General features: G+C 45.1%; 1 protein-coding gene across 1 annotated transcript in view; it reads left to right on the top strand.

The window, feature by feature from the left end:
* The window catches only part of SPOCK1 (SPARC (osteonectin), cwcv and kazal like domains proteoglycan 1), a 517,939-nt gene that overhangs the window by 414,892 nt on the left and 89,470 nt on the right, over positions 1-13,577 (top strand). The window lies entirely within an intron of this gene.

The raw sequence follows: 13,577 nt of genomic DNA, 5'->3' as shown, positions 1-13,577 counted from the left end.
GCATCTTTGTGGGCAATAAGTGAAATGACTTAGGTACTCTGGGAACAGTTTCAGAAGTGGGATGGAGGCACCATAACAGCCATAGCTTCCTGAGTCTGCATGGGGTGGAGGTGGGGCTGGCAGAGGGGGATGAGCACTTACTCTGCACTGGGCACTGAGCTGAACTCTTGTCATAATCCTGGCTAATCCTGGTAACACAAAGAGGCAGGCGCCTTTATTATCCCCATTTTACAGATGTAAAAACTAAGTCTCAAAGCTGTAAGTGACAGGCTGAAGGTCATGGAGTGGGCAAGCAAGAGCTGGGATTTGAGAGCAGGTTTGTCTGCCTCCAGATTCTTTCCTCTCGGTGATATTGTCTTGCTCCAGAGCCCAGGAGGATTCTTACTGCATTGTAGCTCACTCCTGTCACACTGGAGGGACAGGAGCCTGGCAAACTTCCCCAAGCTCAAGGCTTTAAGAATGCCCATTCCCTCCATAGGCTGGGTATTGGGGGCGATGTGTGTCCCAAATGTAACATAGCTCTCACATAGCAAGTATTCAGTTTTCGGCTCTCACATAGCAAGTATTCAGTGTCTGGCATTGTGTTAAGTACTTCACACACATTGTTTTATTTAATTTTTTTCTAATACCTGGCTTTCATCACTAGAATGTAAGCCCCAAGCTGACAGCAGCCTTGCCTGTTTTGTTTACCATTGTATCCCTAGCAACCAGAGCACTGCCTAGCCCATAATAGGTGGTCAACAAATATCAGTTGAATAAACGGAGTGCCGCTGCCCATTGAGGGAGGCATCATGGTTTCCCCCGTTTTACAAATCAGAAAGCTAAGGCACAGGAGGGTTAATTAAGTTCCTCAGAGCTTGTAAGGCTGGAGCCAGGGAAGATTTGAACCCAGGTTCATTTATTTAGAGCCTCTGCTTCCGCCACTCTGCTGCTCTGGGGAGTCAGCAATGTGGCTCCCGAGGATTTGAGTAGCTGATGTATTGGCTTCCCTGTGAGCTCACAGTGACATCCTCTTAAGGCAGCGAAGGAAAGGAGATAATTGATGAGCTTAATTATCTGTGGCAATGACATGATGAGGGCGCCACAACGTGACTGCTCGTTATTACTTTGCAGTGCAGAATTCCCCAAAACGGGAGCACACATATTGCAACAGGCACCATGAGACAGGAGCTGTTCTATTTTGTTCACAGGGTCCCCCCTCAGAGCTTGGTGTTAGAGTGTTTGAGAAACCACTTAGCTTTATGAAACACAGATTATGTTAGATGGAGAGCAGCTAGCTTCCTGGAGATCACAGTTGGCCTTCGTTAATGAATTTTGGCCTGATTAACACAGGATTCGGACTGACATCGAAATATGCAAGTGGAAACTTAGTAGGAGGGGGAGGAGACTAGTTTGAACTTTCTAACTTTGAAATCAGCGGAAGAGAAGGCTCGTACAAAGCTTGGAACTGAGGACTGAATATGTAATGAGCTCTTGGGTCTTTGAAGCTGCCCCACTTTGCTTAGGCCTCTGTGGACCGAGGCCCAGCTCAGACTCTGGGGCTTTCTTGGCTCTGTTCCATGCCCAAGCATACAGCCAGGATGGAAATCTAAGGCTGATTGACCCTCAAAAGCTGTGCCAACTGCTTCTCTTGTATCTCTTTTCCTAAAAACCTGGATGCTTGTTATGCATCCTCATCCGATGTCACCATTCCCTGAAATCTTCACAAGGACTTCCAGAGGTGTCTTGTCGCTGAATGCCTGCGTCTGTATCACAGGGTTTGTGTTCTCACCCCTCTTGACTGCACCCATGCCAACTGCTTCTCTGTGGATCTTTCTCCATAAGCATCCCCACCCACCTGGTTAGGCTTGTGGCATCTTATCCCAATAGCTTGTTGCAAGTAGCTGGCATGTCTCTCCTCCCTTTGTCCCCCTGGGCTGGCCTCCTGGCTCTAGATCTGCTTCTTTCTGTGCACACCAAGAAGTTACCCAGATATTTGCCTTCCCACATCAGATGTCTGCATCCCACTTAGCCTTGTGAGTTTGTCTGCTCAAATCATGACCATCTCAGGATCACTGGGGCTGTAGTTCTGGCCTCAAAAGTAAATAGAAAAGGAGAGTGAGGTCTGCAGGGACCATGTGACTTGGGCGTTTCTGGCCATGGAGCAAGTGGTGGGAACAATCAGCACACAACTTGCCTCGCAGGGCAGAATGGTCACCAAGGCAGGCCTGTTGGGGCACCTGGCCTAGCCAGCTCTCCTTTCATCAGGCTCTGGGAGAAATGAGATCAGACATGTTCCAGAAAAACTGTGTAATCAAAAGAAAGGAAAAATGACAGTCTTTGTCCAGCCCTCGACCATTTTCACACCTCAGCTCCATCATCAGAGAATCGACTCTTGCAAGGGCATTTTATTACTTAAACGTATTTTTCACAGAGGTGATGCCAAGCAAAGAAAATCCTCTTTGAGTTATATGGCTTTTTCGTTCAGCACTACAGCATCTTTCATCTCTAAGCAGTAAAATCAGGCAGTAATTCAAAGTTTAAGTTACTGTTTCATTTAAAAAATATCACCTTAATCTTGTTGCATTTGGTTAAAAGTCTGCTTTGGCATTTTTGGTCACCTTTATCTGTGGTTTCGTTTCTGTTGGCTCTTATGGACATACGCAGGCTTTATTCAGAAAGATATTTGGGGTTTATTTTCTAGAGCAAGTGATAGGGGAGAAAGGAAGAAATTGGGCTGAAGTGCAGAAGTAAAGCAGGCTGAATGGTTGGTGATGGGTGTCTTATGTCAGCCCAAGGTGAGATCTTAATGGCTTTTTTTGACCTTGGACAGTGTCAGCTTTGGACAGAAGTTGGTGGATGTGCTTAGCTAGTATCTGTTTTTCCATTTTCAGAGTACACTGGGGGCAACCAGGGATGGAATACTGCCTCTCTATCACTTTAAAAATCTGCTGTTATTCTTTCTCCATCTGCATTTCTTCTCCCTGATCTGTGAAGTCTCTGTAGGTAAGCGAGGAGAGGTGTTTTTACGCAGAGAGTCTAAGAGAGGTCACTGCCTCAGAAACTAAGGCTCAGGAGCCTGCCCTCTACAGTGTGTTAGTTATGACAAAGAAACACAGACAGCATGAGGAGGGCAGACCCCAGGCCTGGAATGCCCCTCAGAAGGCTGATCTGCAGAGATGTCCAGGGACAGGAGGCACAGCCCCCCTGCTGAGGGATCAGAACAGAGGAGCTGTTGATTGTCTGAACTCTGAATGATAAAGTACTTATGAAGCCTGCACCCTCGGGAGTTCAGAATCAGTTCAGAATTGGTTTGAAGTTGCAAAAGAGGCCATTACTGGGCTGCTTTGTAGCAGTTATAGATCTGATGTAGACCTCTGTTCGCTCTGACCTTCCTTTTTATTAGTGACGTGGTCATCTCACCCGTGCCTTCTGGTGGCTGTGAAGTGCTCTCTCTGATACAGCTACTTAGATTTTCTGTAGTTTTCTTCACTCATTTCACCAAGAAACTTGTTCTTTCTTCGGTGATAGTTGTGACACGGCTTTGTGGGGCTTGCTTTCTATCTCATTCATTCATTCATTCTTTTATTCAAGGAATAATTAAAGGACACCTACTGTGTGCTGGCTGTGTTCTGTGTGCCTGGGATACATCTGGGAATGAAAAGACCAAGATCTCCACCCCCTGGTGGGAGCCCTTGTTTCAGTGAGATCATGGCAGGGGTTCTATAGAGACATCCGGGAGGGACACTGTAACTCTGAGTGTGCACTACCTTGGTACAGTTCTCAGATAATTCCTTACCATTTGTGTGACTTGGCTTTGTTTGGAAGATAATGGTTCCTGCAGGTACCATGAACTGACAGAGAAGACCATTGTCAGCACAGCCCTGAACACTGTGAAAACATGTGACCTGAGCAAACATCAGAAAACATTTTGACTTGAGACCACATAATTAATTTCTTAAGAGCACAGACTTTAGAATCAGATAGCCTGGATTTGGACTCAGGCTTCGCAACTTAGAGCTGGCTTTCATTGGCCAAATGACATCTGTGAGCCTCCATTTCTTCATGTGTAACATGTATGTTGTTATCATTTTTATCATATAGGGGCTGGGGTGAAAATTAAAGGAGAAAATATAGGTAAAACTTTTAGCACAATGCCGGGTTCATGATTAGTTATATTAAACCTTGTATACATTATGAAGAATTAGAAGCCATTTCTACCAGCACTGTGAAGAATAGAAATATACTTAGTGCTCGTATCTGTATTATGAAGAATACATAGACATATGACACAAATATCCTGAAGTCTAGCAGCTAAATTATAATTGGGAAGAAAATATTAGAGGGTAAGAGGAAACCAGAAGAGCAGGCATGGGACTGTGTGTGGTTGAGTGGGGTGGGCTGGAAATGTCACTGGAGCCAAGGGGGGTCTGCAGGAGTAGGAGTGGTCAGGGTCATGTCCAGAGGAGGACACGCCTGGGTGGGGAAGGTTTGGGATGGGAAAAGAAAGAGGTATTCAGATGAGGCAACATCAGAGTGAAGCAGGGACGGGGAGGAGGAAGAAGACAGCTATTAAGGAATTGTTGCATGTTGTTGAAGAGTCAGAGCAGTGTTGTTGAAGAAGCAGCATCAGTACCAGATGGTGACCAGCATCAAAAGGGAGGACTTGAGTTTTGATCAGGGCTTGAGGGCAAAATGTTAGTTTGGGATCTTTGGTACGACATTTCACTAAGTGGGGGGGAATCAGATGGGATGGTAGGAGAGACAGTCAAAGCTTTCCATCTGTTGGACTGTGACAGTCCAGATACCATTCATGGATCTAAGGAGTATCAAAGCCTGGAGATGGATAGTGAGAGATGACTTCATTTGGCCAAGTGCATTGGAGATGACGACAGAGCTGTGTCGATTGTTCAGCAGGTGGTTAGATGGGTGGGGCTGTCCCTCCATCCTCCTGCCCATGCATCTATATAGCTGTCCAACATTTATTTAGTACATACTCTTTTTTAGATTCTTTTCCAGGCACTGGGGCTAACCAAGTGAATTAAAACCTAGTCCTCATGGAACTCATAAGAGAGACAGGCAAGAAAGCTGTCATTGAAGTACAGGGCAAGAGACAGAGTGTTAGAGGTGGGAAGGTGCTAGAAGTACCTAGGGATGCCTACTGCAGGCTCCTGGGGTTGCTGTAGACAAAGCAAAGCATCTAAGAGGAAGCCTCAAGGGACATGGCCGAGGAGACTAAGGGGGAGTAAGCGTGGTCTGCAAGCTGGGTCACAGTAAGCATGTGTTTGGAGAGACATAAGAGATGTGAGTGGAGAGATATGTGGGGTACAGATCTCTGGGGACCTTTTCTGCTGGGCTAAAAGTCTTTACTTTTTGTCTGAGGATAGCAGGATACAAGGAATGGTTGTAAGCTGGGGTAGGGTGTCACAAGCACATTTTCATTTTACAGAGATCAGTCCAGCATGGAGAAGCTATTGGAGGAAGAAGAGAATGAATGTGGGCTTTGGGGTATGGAGGAAGGAGCAAAGATTAATTGTCTACCATGTGCCAGGAATGCTGCCAGGCACTAGAGATCTAGAGATCATTAGTTATCCTTTCTACTTCCAGGATGGCTGCAGGAAGTAGGGATTATCTTTAGTGACAAGGAAATGAAGATTTGGACAGGTTATGTAAATTGACCTGCCTTTAACCCCAGTAAGCAGTGGCGCCCTGGGTGTCAGATTCCCTACTAGGTTTGTAATGAGAGATGCAGACAGATCCTGGGCAGAGAGTTTCTCCCTACCCACCATCACAGCTGGAGAGGTGTGAGTCATGATAGAATCAGGTGCCACCTCAACTTGCCCTCCACCTCCGGTGAATTCTGTCTGTGGAGTAAACTGCCCGAGCCAGTGGGGAACAGGCAGCATGGAGAGGAGGCTTAGTGTGGGCTGGGTCCCCTGCAAGGAAACCAGGACAGCTGGAGAGACAGGCATCTCGAGGGCATTTATAGCTGCAGAGACATTTTAATTTTAAGCAGGTGCCAGCACCTCAGAACATCCTCTTCCTTTCTCCTAGCGCTGCCTGAGCCCACATATCCAGGCTGGGCGAGAGACATGTGAACAAGGTCTCTGCTCCCACATTGCCTCTTGCATCTCCCAAGTCTCTCTGGGATGTTTTGTGCTTTTTTTCTATACTTGAAGCATCTCCTCTGTTCTCCTCCTTGTATTTCTTCTCTCTTTTCTTCCCTCCTCTCCTCTGCCATGCCTCCTCTACAGCTTTCTTTTCTTGCTCTCTCCTTCTTTCATTCTTATTTGTGTTCTTTCCTTTCTTACCCTTTTCCTTCTCATCTGTAAAATGAAAGTGATAGTCTCCAACTTCCTAGAGTTTCTGGGAAGATGATGAATCTATTTCAGCAACCTCTTCCTGTCCACTTTCAAGGTACAGCTTATATGTGGCCCTAGGGTGTATGAGCATGGACAGCTCTCTCTAGGAGCTTGCATCAGGTGGGAGTCAAGTTCGGAGACCAGATCCTATGAACAGAACTGTCTTCTGAGGCCCTGGCTGGGCCGCTCTGGACTGCTTGGGAGAGCTCTGATGATCACACTTCACAGTTAATCTGTTAGCTAGGAATAGCTGCAGGCCTTTATGCCTCCAGGAGAGGCTAAGTCTGGCTGCTGTCAGCTTCTGGAACACAGAAGGTGGCCACATCACCTGATTCAGGTCTGTGAGCTGATCAGCTTCACTTCTGTAAGTTGGCTTAGCTAATTGCAACATGTTAAAGTGGCTTTGACTAACATCACTATCACTAGTGACAAGTCACAGTTGACAAGCAAGGGTTGTATTTGGCTGACTCCATTTCTTCCCTGCCGGTCAGCACCACACAGCCGCCAGCAGGGCACCTCCTGTTCTCTCTCCCTTTCCCGAGCTCTGGCATAATTTCTGTCTCCTCTCTGTCCTCCTAGGATTCCTGTAAAGGCTTTGCCAAACCCCTCACTGTTGTAGAAGTCTGTGAGTCATTACACATAGCACTGGACTAGGGAGAAGTGAAGGGGTTGAATTAAAAATTAAATCTGCGGGGGCCAGGCGCGGTGGCTCATGCCTGTAATCCCAGCACTTTGGGAGGATGAGGCGGGTGGATCACGAGGTCAGGAGATCGAGACCATCCTGGCTAACACGGTGAAACCCCGTCTCTACTAAAAATACAAAAAAATTAGCCAGGCGTGGTGGTGGGCGCCTGTAGTCCCAGCTACTCAGGAGGGTGAGGCAGGAGAATGGCGTGAACCCAGGAGGCGGAGCTTGCAGTGAGCTGAGATCATGCCACTGCACTCCAGCCTGGGCAACAGAGTGAGACTCTGTCTCAAAAAAAAAAAATTTTTAAATCTGCTACTTACTCACCTTGTGTCCCCGAGGCAGTTATTTGCTTTCTCTAGTTTCAGTTTCTTCATCTATAGAATGAATGTATTAACACCTGCTCTTAATCTATAGAATGAATGTATTAACACCTGCTCTCACATAGGGTTACATAAGGTATATCCCATAAATAAACAAAAAATGTATAAGACACAGATGGTCCCTGACTTACAATGGTTCAACTGAAAATGGTATGACTTTAAGATGGTGCAAAGGAGATACGAATTTAGTAGAAACTATACTTTGGCTACCCATCAACCATTCTTTTTTTTTTTTTTTTTTTTTTACTTTCAGTGCAGTATTCAATAAATTACATGAGATATCCTACTTTTTATTATTAAATAGGCTTTATCTTAGATAATTTTGCCCCACTGTAGACTAACGTGAGTGTTCTGAGTACACCGAAAGTAGGCTAGGCTAAGCTATGATGTTTGATGGTTAGACATATTAAATGCACTTTCAATTTCTGATTATTTTTACCTTAAGATGGGTTTATTGAAATGTAACCCCATAGTAAGTTGAGGAGCACCTGTACTTGTGATATGCTAGGCTCTAGTCAAAGATACTATTTCCTTCAAGAAGTAGATATGTAAACAGATAAGCACTGTCCAGTGGTGAGTGCAATGAGAGAATTGTCCTGGGGCACAGAGGCAGGAGCCTCAGAAAAGCTTTCCTGGAGGAAAGGCACTGGAGCCCGGTTCGGAAGAGGGGAGGGCTGCAGCTGGCCCGACTGTGGGCCTTCACTGAGAGCCCTTCGGGTCTGGGCTCTCTGCTGCATCCAGGCCTTGCCTGGTGAGGCTGTGCATGGTCCCACCTCTCTGATGTACAGCAGGTTGTCCTCCCTCCATGGGGCCAGCCATCTCCTAGAGAGGATGACAGGCCCGGGAACTTCAAGTCCTTCCTCATCTGCACTATTCTCCGAAATCCCAGTTAAGTAAAAAATCCCACAGACATTTAAAATGTCAAAATAGTGTCCAGTCCTAACAAAATCCCAGGCAGAGGAGATAACAGGGAAAATGCCCAGAAGTGAGAACAGTGGAGGTGAGCCAAGGCAGTTCCCCTTGTGTGCAGTTTGGGAGCTTAAAGCAGGGGCCAGGAGCCTGCCGGGGGTGGGCCTGCACGTGCAGGGCAGGGCTGCACTCCTCTCCATGGTGCCGGCCACTCTTGGTTGCATTGCCTGGAGGACAGCAAGACTCTCCACTGGTTTTGTTACACAGTTTAGAGAAACTATTCAGCCTTGCCTCTAAAACCAAGCCTGTGACAATCTGTACATGAACTGGACTGAAACTTACCTCCTCACTCACTAGAAAAGGGTGTGCTAAATCACTGACAAGATAAACAAGGTAAGAAAATGAGCAAAGCTAATTGCTGATATCAATCAAGAGAATTTTGTGCTTCTGGAAAACCTCAATCACTTGGCCCTTTAACAAATCCTTACTGAAGGTCAGCTCTTTACCAGGTGTAAGCCAGCCTGGATACAGCAGGAAATAGGATCCAGTCCCTGCCCCGAGAGCCACCCTCTAGGGGGAGCTGCAGGAGGGACAGTAACTGCAACACCTGAGAGTGGCAAGCCACTGGGGAGGGAGGAGCTTAGGGAGGGAAAAGAGGAGTGGTTTCTGGGAAGAGTTCTCCTAGCACCACTGGGCAAAGCAAGTTAAATTTTCTTCCCCTGGCTATTAGTTTAATAATTATTCAATGTACAGAGCATTTAAAGAATAATGCAATGAATGCTGTATACCCATCATTAAGATTTGACAGTTGTTGCAGTGGCTCACACCTGTAATCCCAGCACTTTGGGAGGATGACGTGGGCAGATCTATTGAGGTCAGGAGTTCGAGAACAGCCTGGCCAACATGGTGAAACCCCGTCTGTACTAAAAATACAAAAATTAGGTCGGGCGCGGTGACTCACGCCTGTAATCCCAGCACTTTGGGAGGCCGAGGTGGGCTGATCACAAGGTCAGGAGATTGAGACCATCCTGGCTAACACGGTGAAACCCCGTCTCTACTAAAAATACAAAAATTAGTCGGGCGTGGTGGCGGGCGCCTGTAGTCCCAGCTACTCGGGAGGCTGAGAAAGGAGAATGGCTTGAACCTGGGAGGTGGACCTTGCAGTGAGCCGAGTTTGCGCCACTGCACTCCAGCCTGGGCGACAGAGCGAGACTCCATCTCAACAACAACAACAACAACAACAAAATACAAAAATTAGCAGGGCATGGTGGCAGGTGCCTGTAATCCCAGCTACTAGGGAGGCTGAGGCAGGAGAATTGCTTGAACCTGGGAGGCGGAGGTTGCAGTGAGCTGAAATCATGTCACTGCACTCCAGCCTGGGCAACAAGAGCGAAACTCAGTCTCAAAACACAAACGAAACAAAAAGATTTGGCAGTCGTTAGTATTTTGGCACATTTGTGTACTCTTGCTTTCTGTATATACATACGTACTTTCCCCTGAACTAGTTAGAAGTAATTTGCAGCATTGTGACACCTCACCCCTAAGAAAAGGGGTGTTCTCTTATATAACCACCTTAACCTTAGTAGGTATTATGCCTGTAAGAACATTCCATAATATCACCTAGCATATAGTTCACATTAACATCACAGAAATTCTTCCCCAAATGTTTGTATAATAATGTGTTTTGTATAATAATTATTAGTCAAGGTTCAGTTAACTTTCACTCATTTCATTTGTTTCCGATTTTTAATTTATTTTAATTAGAAATGATTACTCTAGTATGATAATCCACCCGCCCCAGGTTTGTTTTGTTTGCTTTTAGAGTTCAGACTGTTATAAAATGTCCTCAATTTTGGATTTGTCTGTTTCCTAATGCATAGACTCGGGTTCAACCTTTTTAATACCAGTGCCTCACAGGTGCTACTGTGTATTTTCTTTTGTTGCATATTAGGAGGCACATGCCAGCCTGTCCTGCCGCCAGTGGTATTAGCTTGGACCCTTGGTCCCTTTGTTAAGGGGTGACTGCCATTTGTTTTATTGAAAGTGTGCATTTTCTTCTTTGTATAATAATAACACTATAAGGAGACATTTTAAGACTGTGGGAATGTTTCATTCTCTAATAACTTTCACCCAAAATTTTTAGCAAATATTAAATGGTCCTTTTCTGACTCAATTAATTACATGAGGAGTTTCAAAATGGTGACTTTCTAACTCTAGCCTTTCTTTTAAATTTTGTAGCTGCTATTCTCTTGTAAAAAAAAAAAAAAGCATTTTCCTCTTTTATATTTTTAACAGCTTGGTCTTCAAGAAGTTTAAGGCTCTGACTTATTTGGAAGCCTTAACTCATAGACATGTGTGTGTACCACACAGAAGGAGAGAGAGAGAATAAAAGACTGTGCCCTGGGTCACACACAGGCCAACCATCTGTTCCACTAACATGGTCCTTCCCACTCTCCTCATCCCTCTCTAGCTTCCTCACTGTTTCTCAAGTGTAGTCAAAATCTTCTACCCTGGGCCTTTGTGCTTCCTTTTTCCCAGACCCTCCTTCCCCAGAGAGCTGCATGACTCACTTTATTCTGTTCTCTGCTCAGATGTCATCTTTCCAGAAGATTTACTGATCACACCATACATCATTCCCTCTCCTTTATTCCCTCTTTCTCCCTCTTGCTTAATTCCCTGACTCCCATCAATGCCTGCCATGTGAACTTCATGGAAACAGGCCTTTGTCCCATTGGTTCTACACCTAGACCAGGGTCTGGCCCATAGTAGATGCTCAGTGAATATGTGTTAAATGCAGAAAGGAACACATATATTTATGGATGTTCAATAAGGTTCTAAATGAGACCGAAGACCTTCCCTTGTTTCTGTGCATAGCTTCTTCCAGATGAACACTGAGCCACTCAAGCTCTGTGCAGAAATGGGTGGTTATTCTCCCGTCAGCCAGGAACAGCATGTTGGCATCTGACTGGTGCAGTCAGCAGCCGCTCACTTCCCGCCCAATTATTAAAGCCGGCAAAGCCTCAGGATTGCTCCCCCCCACCTACTGTGACATGATTTTGGGTGAATAAAAACAAATCAGAATTCATCAACTGTGAACAAAATTGTCAACTGTGAACTGTCAACAGTCTGGCTTAAAAAATGGATGATAGGTTGATGAAATACAGTGGAGAAAGCAATTTGAATAAAATGTTAAAAATAATACCCAAAGCATGAGAGGCAAAGCAGAGTGTGGTGTGGTAGAGAAATGTACTTGGTTGAGACCTGTGTGAGCAATGAACCAGAAAGAGGTTGTTAGCTGTGCTTTACAAATCATAAAAGAGAAAGATTTACTGACCATTTACGGAAAATATTCACTCATTCCAACCAATGTATTAGAGTGTTATGCAAAATGGAAGGAAAGATTGGTTGGGAAATATGCTAGCACATTTATTTTTAAGTAGGTCAACATTTTCAGTGTATCTGCCTGTTCATGTTGTCATTGGCTCTTGCTTCTTTTTCTGTCTGCAGTGATAAGGGCAGGCAGGCATCTCTGTTTTAGCAGGTCGAGGGTCTAGAATCCCCAGGGGTTTGTATTTATAATAATATGTTGTGTATGAGTATGGGTTCTAGTATAATGTTTAAAAGTCCTTAACTTATTTCCTAGTTTCTCAACTCTCCTCCTTTAGAGAGTTAGAGTTAATTATTTATTTGACTGCTTCATCATAAAATCAATATAAAGATTTGAATTTTTAATATTTCCTCTTTTCTGGGCATGCGTCACAACTGATACAACTTGGCCAAGTTCTTTAGGTCCAACTGCTCATATCCTGAGGCTGCTGTTTCATAGTTTTTGTTTTGTTTCTTTCCAGCAGAGCTGAGCCATCTTGGCACAAAGATCTGTGCTTTATAAACCTAAGACAAAGTGTCTTCATTCCTTAGAGTCTCTCTCTTTTTAAAAAATCTGGATGGAAAGAATATTAATTTGTTAGTGCTACTGTAACAAAGCACCACTAACTGGGTGCTTCAACAACAGAGATTTATAGTCTTTACATAGAGTCCTTAGTGTAAAGCTGGAATGGTGATCAGGTTTTGGCTTCTGTATCTGTTCTTCCCTAGAAAGAACCTGGGAGAAGGGAGGAGGGAGGATGAGGGAAAGTGATTGGGAGAGTAACTTCAAGGGTGAGAATTAGAGAAGTGTTGTGGGAAGAGAACATGTGTGGGAGGCCGTGGGCTCAGGAGCAGAGCTTCACACTCTCAACCCTTCCTGGAGGGCTCTCCCCGCGCTTGCTCATGGAGTTTTCTGGGAGGTGTGGTTCTAGCTTCGTTGTCACCTGCATAGGAGCCTATAAACATTGTTTTATATTTTATCATAAAGTCTTTGATACATAAAAATGTATATATTATTTATAGAAGTTGTCAAGCTTAGTAACAGAACAAAAGCCTCAGAATCTAATGCTTACTTTATAAAATAAAACATCATCAATGTTTGTGACGCTTCCTTTGGGCTCCTGTCTGACCAATCCTGCTGCCTTCCCTGGGGAGGTGACCCCTATCTTCCTGGTATTTGTCATGGTCCCCTCCCCTGCCAGTTTTTAAAGGAGCTTTTACCACATGTATCTGTATCTCTAAATAGCCTGTTTTAAGCTTTATAAAAAATGGAATTATGGCTGGATATGATGGCTCTTGCCTGTAATTCTAGCATTTTGGGAGGCTGGGGTGGGAGGATGGCTTGAGCCCAGGAGTTTGAGACCAGCCTGGGCAATGTAGTGAGACCCTATCTCTACAAAACATGTCTGTAGTCCCAGCTACTCATGAGGCTGAGGCAGGAGAATTGCTTGATCTCAGGAGTTCAAGACTGCAGTGAGCTATGATTATGCCACTGCACTCTAGCCAGGGTGACAGAGTGAGACCCTGTCTCTTTTAAAAAAAAAAAAAAAAAAAGAAAAGAAATTAGCCTTTTGAGCTACATATGTGAAATGCCACATATTGTCCTGAAAGGTAAAAAAACAGATCTGTGCCCTTGAACTTGGATTTTCACTGATACAGATAAGAGATAAGTACTGTTTTCTCTGGTGGTGTCTTTCTGTAGCTAGGGAGGAGACTGGGCTGCCTGCAGAGATGGCCACCAGGGCTGGACAGGAGAGGGGATGCTGCAGGCCAGCCGAGAAAGTGGATTCCAGGAATTACAGTCCACAGGGCCCACAGTCATGGCAAGGCCACCCAGAGAGGCTCATAATCCAATGATAGGCTGGGGTGAGCAGGCAGGCTGAGGGGCAGAGT

Source organism: Pan troglodytes, chromosome 4, assembly GCF_028858775.2.
Source record: "Pan troglodytes isolate AG18354 chromosome 4, NHGRI_mPanTro3-v2.0_pri, whole genome shotgun sequence".
Classification (NCBI taxonomy): domain Eukaryota; kingdom Metazoa; phylum Chordata; class Mammalia; order Primates; family Hominidae; genus Pan; species Pan troglodytes.
The sequence above is the reverse complement of the archived record's forward strand: the minus strand, read 5'-3'. Positions and strand labels throughout refer to the sequence as shown.